Genomic DNA, 10,996 nt, shown 5'->3' with positions numbered 1-10,996 from the left:
TAACGCCCCAATTAGTTGTGCTGAGAACGCTGTGGGTTAACCATGGCGGGAACAGTATGCTTTCTATGCAGGTGCAAATACGCTCAACAATGTTACAGACTGTTCTGACCTTCATCTCCAGGTGTGTGGGAGCGTAATCTAACGATGCACAGCGCCGGCACACCAAGGGCGCCAAGAGGCTGGGACCCAAAGGCCTGAGCGCCGCGATGGGCTGAACAAGTTTAACACAATGTTATTGAACCAAGCTCTACTTGTGATAGGCCAACAGATGAGTTGGAACTACGTCTATAACAGTATAAGAACAGCTGTTACTTACATCCTGCCAGTTCTCTGTTCTGCCCTGCGAGGTGATACAGAGAACCGTATATACAAAAAATTGCATTTACAATTTAATCGGTTGGAGTTTAATAAAAATACTTATAGTACATTCGGTGACTCGTATCACTGATACCAGATTTGAATTGACGCAAATCCCTTATACCCCTGTTGCCTTAAGCTAACGTTATAAGCAGCCAGCTAGCTTCATCTGGCTAAGGCTCAACCAGACCGGGTTATGTGTTGTGAAGCTTAACACATAGTGGATTTAGTACCCTGTTGAATGATGCAGAAGTTACAATTGGTGTAGTCATGCAATATTTAAAACTAAAAATTAATCGTGGAGCAATGAAATTGGTTATCAGTCTACTCGATGGCAGCAAACAGAACACAACTGTAAAGAGTTTACGCACAATGTCGCGTTGCAGCTCCCTATTAGCACGTGACTGTGGAATCAATGTATCACTAGCCGCTTTAAACAATGCCACTTTATGTAATGTTTACATAACCTACATTACTCATCTCATATGTATATACTGTACTCTATACCATCTACTGCATCTCGCCTATGCCGTTCGGTGTTCGCTCATCCATATATTTATATGTACATATTCTTAATCATTCCCTTACACTTGTGTGTATAAGGTAGTTGTTGTGAAATTGTTAGATTACTTGTTAGATATTACTGCATGGTCAGAACTAGAAGCACAAGCATTTCGCTACACTCACATTAACATCTGCTAACCATGTGTATGTGACAAATAACATTTGAATCAGTTTTATGATGTGTCATGGGGTGGGGCAGAGAATGAAACCCCCCGTTCTGATCAACATAATACATTTCTGTGAACCTGACATCTGTACAGCAAAGATTTCACCTCCAACTAACCTTAGGTGACATGATCAGTGAACGTTCAGTTATTTACCTGCCTAAACAGGTGGGGCCCATAATGACCTAGTTACATAGGTGGGGCCCATTAGACAGTAAATATCTTGGCACAATAGATTCATACTTAAGTCAAACAGGAATCAATACTTTAGTTTCTCCAGTGAGCCAACACTGCTATGACTTTGGTACAACAAGACAGACAGCAGAAACTCCCTACAACACTTCCGTTATTCAATTTATTTGACATGTGTATTAATGTAATTATTAACAGAGCTGTTACTTAATGCAAAATAGATTTATTTAGTTACACTGGAATTGTCAATATTTTGAATGACACAAATCATTATGATCATCAGGATTGGTGGGTCCCCTGCTGGACGGTTGAGCTAACGTAGGCTAATGCGATTAGCATGAGGTCGTAAGTAACAAGAACATTTCCCAGGACATAGACATGTCTGATATTGGCAGAAATCTTAAATTCTTGTTAATCGAACTGCATTGTCCAATTTACAGCAGCACAGCATACAGTGAAAGAATACCATGCTATTGTTTGAGGAGAGTGCACAGTTTTGAACATGAAAGGTTATTAATAAACAAATTAGACACATTTGGGCAGTCCTGATACAACATTTCGAACAGAAATGCAATGGTTCATTGGATCAGTCTCAAACTTTGCACATACACAGCTGCCATCTAGTGGCCAAAATCTAAAATGCACATGGGCTGGAATAATACATTATGGCCTTTCTCTTGCATTTCAAAGATGATGCTACAAAAAATAAAAATGGCTGTTTTTTTCTTTGTATTATCTTTTACAAGATCTAATGTGTTATATTCTCCTACATTCCTTTCACATTTCCACAACCATCAAAGTGTTTCCTTTCAAATGGTACCAAGAATATGCATATCCTTGCTTCAGAGCCTGAGCTACAGGCAGTTAGATTTGGGTGTCATTTTAGGCGAAAATTTTTAAAAAAGGGTCCGATCCTTATGAGGATTTATAGGCCTATTTATATCTATTGCCCTGTCTATCAAGTGTTGGGAAAACTTGTCAATAATCAACTGACTGGCTTTCTTGATGTCTACAGTATTCTGTCTGGTATGTAATCTGGTTTCAGCTCAGATTATGGATGTGTCACTGCAACCTTAAAAGGTCCTCAAGGATGTCACCATTGCCCTTGATTCTAAGCAATGTTGTGCTGCTATTTTTATTGACTTGGCCAAAGCTTTTGATACGGTAGACGATTCCATTATTGTGTGCCGGCTAAGGAGTATTGGTGTCTGAGGGGTTTATGGCCTGGTTTTCTAACTACCTCTCTCAAAGTGTGTGGTGTATAAAGTCAGAACATCTGCTGTCTCAGCAACTGCCTGTCACCAAGGGAGTACCCCAAGGCTCGATCCTAGGCCCCACACTCTTCTCAATTTACATCAACAACATAGCTCAGGCAGCAGGAAGCTCTCTCATCCATTTATATGCAGATGATATAGTCTTAAACTCAGCTGGCCCCTCCCTGGATTTTGTGTTAAATGCTCTACAGCAAAGCTTTCTTAGTGTCCAACAAGCTTTCTCTACCCTTTAACAAAACAAAGGTCATGTGGTTTGGTAAGAAGAATGCCCCTCTCCCCACAGTTGTGATTACCACCACTGAGCATTTAGAGCTTGAGGTAGTCACCTCATACAAGTACTTGGGAGTATGGCTAGACGGTACACTGTCCTTCTCTTAGCACATATCAAAGCTGCAGGCTAAAGTTAGAGGAAAACTAGATTTTAAAAAGTCTAGATTTATTGTAATTGCTCCACTTTCACCCCAACTGCCAAACTAACCCCGATTCAGATGACCATCCTATCCATGCTAGATTACGAAGATGTAATTTATAGATCGGCAGGTAAGGGTGCTCTCAAGCGGCTAGATGTTCTTTACCATTTGGTCATCAGATTTGTGACCAATGCTTCTTATAGGACACATCACTGCACTCTATACTTCTCTGTAAACTGGTCATTTCTGTATACCCGGCGCAAGACCCACTGGTTGAGGCTTATTTATAAAACCCTCCCCCTATCTGAAATATCTACTGCAGCCCTCATCCTCCACATACAACACCCGTTCTGCCAGACACATTCTGTTAAAGGTCCCCAAAGCACACACGTCTCTGGGTCACTCGTCTTTTCAGTTCGTTGCAGCTAGCAACTGGAACGAGCTGCAACAAACACTCAAACTGGACAGTTTTATCTAAATCTCTTCATTCAAAGACTCAATTATGGACACTCTTACTGACAGTTGTGGCTGCTTTGCATGATGTATTGTTGCCTCTACCTTCTTGCCTTTTGTGCTGTTGTCGGTGCCCAATAATGTTTGTACCATGTTTTGTGTTGCTACCATGTTCGTTGACATGTTCTGTTGCTACCATGCTGTGTTGTCATGTGTTTCTGCCTTGCTATGTTGTCTTAGTGTAGTGTTGTCTCGTCGTGATGTGTGTTTTGAGATATATTTATTTTAAATCCCAGCCCCCATCCCCACAGGAGGCCTTTTGCCGTCATTGTAGGCAGTCATTGTAAATAAAAATTTGTTGGGTAAATGTTACTGACTTGTTACTACATACTGACTTGCCTAGTAAAATAAATGTTAAATAAAAATGTATAAAATTAAAAACATGGGGCATCAGTCTACTCAGTGACACCCAGAGAACATTAGCACCGTAGCTCTTATTGCGGAACTCTGAAACAACTGAATTGAGCCACAATAGTCAACCTACTATGAGTAAAAACAATACAGAGTGGATGTTTTGGAGTCTAATAACTGAGGACGTTGGGAAAAAAGTTATTGGGTACTGAGTAGACTGATACCCCATTTCATTGATCCCCAGCKTTACCCAATCCTTAGGTAAAACTGTACAGTGCAATATGAATATCAATGCGCACAATAGTCTGACTGGGGAGGTGATTTCCCACAGTCACGCTATAGGAGCTGCAACGCTAACATTTGCGTAAACTCTTTACAGTTGTGTTCTGTTGCTGTCATCGAGTAGACTGATAACCCAATTTCATTGCTCCACATTCCAACCTTGTTTATTTTTAGTTTAAATATGTCATGACTCCACCAATTGTAACCTTCTGCATCACTTTCAAAGAGGTACTTTTAAATTCCACTATTGTGGTTAGCTTCACAACACATAACCCGGTCTGGTTGAGCCTTAGCCAGATGAAGCTAGCTGGCTGCTTATAACGTTAGCTTCAGGCAACAGGGTATAAGGGATTTGCGTCAATTCAAATCTGGTATCAGTGATTCAGAGTCACCGAATGTACTATAAGTATTTTTATTAAACTCAACCGATAAATGGTAAATGCAATTTTTGTATATACGGGTTCTCTGTATCACCTCGCAGGGCAGAACAGAGAACTGGCAGGATGTAAGTAAACAGCTGTTCTTATACTGTGATAGACGTAGTTCCAACTCATCTGTTGGCCTATCACAGTAGAGGCTGGTTTAAACTTGGTTTAAACTTGTTCAGCCCATCGCCGGCGCTCAGGCTGGTCCCAGCCTCTTGGCGCTCCTTGGTGTCCGGCGCTGTTGCTGTGTAGATTACGCTCCCACACCCTGGAGACTAAGGTCAGACAGTTCTGTAACATTGTTTGAGCGATTTGCACCTGCATAGAAAGCATACTGTTCCCGCTCAAGGTTAACCACAGCTTCTCAGCACACTATCTGGGGCTAAATGTTACTTCCATCACACACACAGGCACTCAGGCCAACAGTTGCTAATATTCAATCACATGTGATATAGTATTGGGTTATAGCGCAATAAACACAGATCCTCACAAGGGTTAAGTAGCTGCCTAGCTATTTATTTTCATGAACTGAAGTAAAATTTCAATAGGAGAACAACATGTGGCAACCTAGCTAATACTTACTCACAAGGATTCCTAAATCATTGSTAAGAATATTGAAATTGACTGCAGTTTCTACTGATCATTGTTTTCAGGCTGGTTGTATTGGTGCTAGCTAGGTACCAAGCAAAATTTAACTACCCCAGAAGTTGCGGTGGACCAAATAATGCCTTATTACCAACGCGGTATTAAACACCCCATTCATTGTCGTTGTGTAATCTTGTATAAATGATTGGAGACAAGCACAGGAATATGTAATAGGGGGTTTTAATACTCCACCCAAAAATACAACATACCATGAATAGGCATGGGGACGAAGCCCAAACAAACACRTATACAAAAACACAGGAAGTAACCCAAACAAAAGAGTGAGGCTAAATCTCTAATACATACACTTGATGAGACCAGTAATAACACTAGACGCAGCATGAAAGCCGAAACAACAAAGCTTAGGTAATCACACGACCAACAGCCATGGAAACAATAACCGACAAGACAATTATGAACAGAGGACACATATATACAATTACTAATCAGGGGAAAYGGGAACCAGGCTTGCGTAATGAGACAGTCCAGTGACACCTAGAGGCCGGTGTCATAGACMTCTGGAACTGGTGCACAGAATGAGCAGCAATACGGGGTGATCTGTGACACAAGGGCTGTGTTCGAATACCAATACTAACATTCYGTATACTGCATACTTAATGAGTATATACTACATACTATAAGTTCATTTTAGTATACTGTAACCRAACTTTCAGTTGAGCGTGCTAGCTCTTTGCCTTACCTACATCTCTACCGGAAGTTGATGCTGTTGCTATGTTAGACATTTTTCAACTTTGGGTGTTTTCTTAAATTCAATCTGGAGTGCCAGACTGTGCTCATAAATTCAGAATGTCAATTTGTAAATTCAGACCRTTTTGCTCTCGGAGCGCACACTGGATGCTTGGGCAGAGGAGTAGGGTTGATTCGAGCGTTCTGGCCTTACAACAGCAGTCAAGCTAATGTTGGCTAGCAYGCTAGCTACTTCCAGACACAAATGAGACCACTCTGACCATTTTACTCGCCCTAGCAGAGCTGGTCAGTTGTTTTCATGTTAACCAGAGCGTTGGTGACTAACTGTGCWGCTGGATACAATTTTATTACGCATTTTTGCTGACGTTTACTGACACTGGCCATTTTCAACGGGTGTTGAGCRCTCGTAAATTCATTATTATGCGCTTTGGACCACTCAGACAAGAGTGCTCTGAAATCGGAGTAGATAGCCAGAGCGAATTTACGAAAGCACCCGAATGTCCACTGAGAAACAACAACGACTATAYCATTTAGCTAAGCTAAGAATGCCGGGAATAATCAAGTCAATAAACGTTGGGTAATCAGATAGCCTATAGTTAATATACTGGCAAGTTTGATGCGTAACTACTAACGTTGGGTAGCTAGCTAACATACCGGTACATGCTGCCGTAATGATATGCTATGTGGTTCATAAGGACAACGTAGCTAACAAATTGTCAGCCAACATAACGTGCAAGGTAACTTATTTGAAAAGTCTATTACATTGCTCAACATTTTCTTAACATTTTGTCATAATTAGTTAATGCAATACATTTGTATCCACTCYGGCTGCATATTTTTCGYCATTTTCTTAAAATCTGAAAACGCTGTGAAGCCACGCCCATTTCAAGAAGAATTGCATTATGGGCCCTAAAGTACAGATGTAGTGTCCTCTGCGTGTATACTTCATATTGTGGCGAATTTAGTACGACATCCGGGAACTTTTGGCATACTAACTATATCATAGTGTAACGACCCTGGGTTTATAAGCGCGGAAATCGACTCTGCCGCTTGAGCATKCTTTTGCGGCACAGTTGATAGCGCGCCGGACCTCGGGCTAGAAGGTCRAGGGTTCGAGACCTGCTTCCTGCCTGTTTCATTACAATAATATGACCAATAACCATACTATATACTCAAATCACGTCACAATAGTATGGTTAGTGCGGTTAGTATGAGTATTCGAACACCTAATGTGTGCTTGTTTCCAGACTTGTTTTGTACAGCTTTGACAGTGCTACTGATCGTAGTGGTGGCGCTTGGTTTACACGTGTTGGCCATCACCGGGAGTCCCAATTTGCCAAGCGTAGTCCAGGTTTGGCCGGGTGGCCTTTACTTGGCTCATCGCGCTCTGGTGATTCCTTTTGGCAGGCCTGGCGCCTGCAGGCTGAACTCGGTTGTCGGTTGTCGGATTGGCGGGTGTTAAGAAGCATGGTTTGGCAGATCATGTTGCGGAGGATGCATGACTCGACAATCGCCTCTCCAGAGCCCGTTGAGGAGTTGCAGCGGTAAGACAAGATCACAATTGGATATCATGAAAAGGGGGGTAAAACATTTTTTTAAATTTAGAGGGCCCTTACGCTTCAGTGTTGCGATGATACCAATTTTGCAAAATGCATAGCGCACCGAATTACAAAGGTATTCTCTGATATTATTCATCCTAATCAGACAGGTTTGTTACATGGACGACACATTGGAGATAATATAAGACAAGTACGGGAAACAATAGAACCTTGTGAAAAATCTGGGAAACCTGGTATTCATAGATGACTTTGAAAAGGATTTTGATAAAATACTACTGGAATTTATATATAAATGYCTTGAATATTTCAATTTTGGAGAAACTGATACAATGGGTTACAGTTATGTGTAGTAACCCTCAGTGTAAAATAGTAAAGGGTGTGTCAATGTAGTTTTGGTAACAGTCTGTTTAGCTAACATTACACTCTTGTAAACATTTTTATTTGTTTTATATTCTTGATTAGCAACCAGACACCAATGAGATCCATGGAAAAAAAAAAAGTGATATAGTTCCAATATTTCCATACTGTAACCAATATTTGCATACTGTAACCTTTTTGATTGGAGGATGGCTGTGAGGGTTATCGATTCAGGATAAAATAGTCTGATCTATTCAAGGTCATTAATAATATCCCCTAGAATTGATCGATACAACCGGACGACCAAGTGATCTGTTGAACTAAAAAAAGGTGATAGTTGTAATATTTGCATAACCCTTGTGATTTAAAAGGTATCGATGAGGGTTATTGAATCAGAATCAAATCCTCTGATCTCTTCAAGCTCATTAATGATAGAATGTTCATATGTGAAGGTTACTGAGAGGCAGTATGTTTGGCAATGACACGGATTATAAGCCGGCCTCCTTCAGCTCTCTTGTCTGCCTCACAGATACCCAGGTGAAGTTGATTGTGCTAAAGGCTTCACTCTCTTGACTTCCAGAAGGATGTTTGTGTTGTGGGGGGTACATGTGGGTTTCTTCTTCTTCCCAAATAGTCATCCTATTCTTGATAGTGCACTAGGGTCCTGGTAGAAAGTAAGTGCACTAGGCTCCTGGTAGAAAGTAGGGCACTAGGGTCTGGTAGAAAGTATGGCTCTAGGGTCCTGGTAGAAAGTAGGGCACTAGGGTCCTGGTAGAAAGTAGGGCACTAGGGTCCTGGTAGAAAGTATGGCTCTAGGGTCCTGGTAGAAAGTAGTGCACTAGGTTCCTGGTAGAAAGTAGGGCACTAGGTCCTGGTAGAAAAGTAGGGCACTAGGGTCCTGGTAGAAAGTATGGCTCTAAGGTCCTGGTAGAAAGTAGGGCACTAGGCTCCTGGTAGAAAGTAGGACTAGGGTCCTGGTTAGTAGTAGGGACTAGGGTCCTGGTAGAAAGTAGTGCACTAGGCTCCTGGTAGAAAGTAGTGCACCTAGGTCCTGGTAGAAGTAGTGTACTAGGGTCCTGGTAGAAAGTAGTGCACTATTAAGGGAATAGTGCCATTTGTGACTCATCTATATGTGCCGATGTCTCTTTAGATAAACTATCTTATCTTTTACCACATGTTCGATTTTATATACCATGAAGACGAAGATGATGAACTAGTTCTGCATGTTACCACATGTCTTTATTATCCAATGGAACGATGATGAACTAGTTCTGCATGTTACCACATGTCCATTATTATCCAATGGAACGATGATGAACTAGTTCTGTATGTTACCACATGTCCATTATTATCCAATGGAACGATGTGAATCTAGTTCTGTATGTTACCACATGTCCATTATTATCCAATGGAAACGATGATGAACTAGTTCTACATGTTACCACATGTCCATTATTACTCCAATGGAACGATGATGAACTAGTTTTGCATGTTTCCAAACAGGGAAAGAGAACTGTAGATAACTGCCATGATTAAACCAGTCATGAGATGTGCAGGGTTATTTCAGGTCAGGCTCACTAGCATAGTGACTATATTAGCTGCTGTTATTTGTTTTAGCTCCACACCTTCCATTCTTTAGGCAGATAGCCGTTATTCCACTGGCTGCTCCCAGCACCATATAGAGTGGAGCTAGAGCCAGGGCCACTGTGGTATCAGCAGCAGCTGCTATGATCACCCTACTACTACACACACTACTGTTACTGCGAGAGCGATGCGAGATTCCTCTTTTTATCTACCTCTCCCTTTTCTCTTCCTCCTTTTCTTTCTCTATCTCTACCTTTACCTCTTCTTTTAATTTTCTTCCTCTCCTCCTTCCTTCTTTTCTCCTCCTCCTTCTCCTCTCCTCCGCCTCTCTGATCTTCCTCTGAGCCTTCTGGTACATCTCGTTGGTGTAGTGCTCTCCTCGTTAGCTCCACCATCTCTTTGATTTCTCCAGCAGCTCTGGGACCTGAGCGGGTCGTCTTTGGCGTCGTTGTTGAAGAGTGATACCCGCCGCCTAAAGTGATGGAGAGTCTCCGTAGCTCTTTACACATCTTCAGAGAATCTGTCACCTCTTTCCCTTCAGCTGGTCTTTACAGGTGAACAGCAAGATGGTGTACATGGAGGCGTCCTCTCCAAAGTTCTCCTGTATCCACCTCACGGCGTTCCTCTCCTCCTCTGTGAACCTCACCCCCAGCCTGATCACCAGCAGGAAGGCGTGGGTCCCGGGACGGATTTTAACGCACTCCTCTATTTTTCTCTTTCACTTCTTCGTCCGACCTGGCTGTGTCGAAGAGGCTGGTGTGTCGACGAATGAACCGTCGTCCCGTTGACCTCTCCACTCTGTCTCTCACACTGTCCGGTCACTGACGCAGGGGAAGAGTCGACTTTAAACACCTCTCTCCCCAGGATGGTGTTTCCTGTTGAACTCTTCCCTGCTCCAGTCTTCCCCACCAAAACTATCCTCAGATCAGCTGGCTGCTCTGAATCTGTGGAAATACAWACTGTAACTCAGTTTTATCATTGTTAGTTACTAAATTAATTAAATTAGATTCACAGGAATCACAGGAACCRTATTCAGCTAACAGCAACAGTGAAGACTAGCTATTGCATCACTAGTTGTATTTGTCCGATACTGTTATCTTACCTGMATGGCTGTCATTCTCCWCGGGATAGGGTGATGAAACACCTATGGTTGTGGATCTTTCACGTGGGCAGTATCCATTTACAGAACCTGAAATKAAATGTTTTGTCCTAATAGCTTTGCAACATTGATTCAAGTATTAAATAATACACTCTGAAATATGTATTATTCATGAGAGAATAATGTGATCTGGATTTCTGTACATAGGTTGGCTTGGTGATGCTGTACACATACTGTATTCTCTAGTTTAAAAAAGGTTAACCATTCACTGTTTGACAACAGAGGGAATTGGGGTTTATTAATTMTCTGACCATGAAGGAATAGAGCCATACTCACCGAAGTCTGATGTCTCTGCCTCCTTTAGTAAAGGAACTGTAGATGACATAAAACAATACATGTCTAATTGTATAACAGGTTTTTCTTATTTATTGTAACTTTTCAAAAAGTTTTCGCAAATCACTTCATATAATACMWATGTTGTAAAGCTGTTATTAAGTACTATATAACCATAT

General features: G+C 41.6%; 1 pseudogene; it reads right to left on the bottom strand.

The window, feature by feature from the left end:
• Positions 1 to 9,046: 9,046 nt before the first annotated feature.
• On the bottom strand, positions 9,047 to 10,989 carry LOC112076985 (GTPase IMAP family member 6-like; annotated as a pseudogene).
• Between the last annotated feature and the right edge of the window lie 7 nt (positions 10,990 to 10,996).

The sequence above is a fragment of the Salvelinus sp. IW2-2015 genome, unplaced genomic scaffold (assembly GCF_002910315.2).
Source record: "Salvelinus sp. IW2-2015 unplaced genomic scaffold, ASM291031v2 Un_scaffold4180, whole genome shotgun sequence".
NCBI classification, from domain to species: domain Eukaryota; kingdom Metazoa; phylum Chordata; class Actinopteri; order Salmoniformes; family Salmonidae; genus Salvelinus; species Salvelinus sp. IW2-2015.
This window is presented reverse-complemented; position numbering and strand designations above follow the sequence as displayed.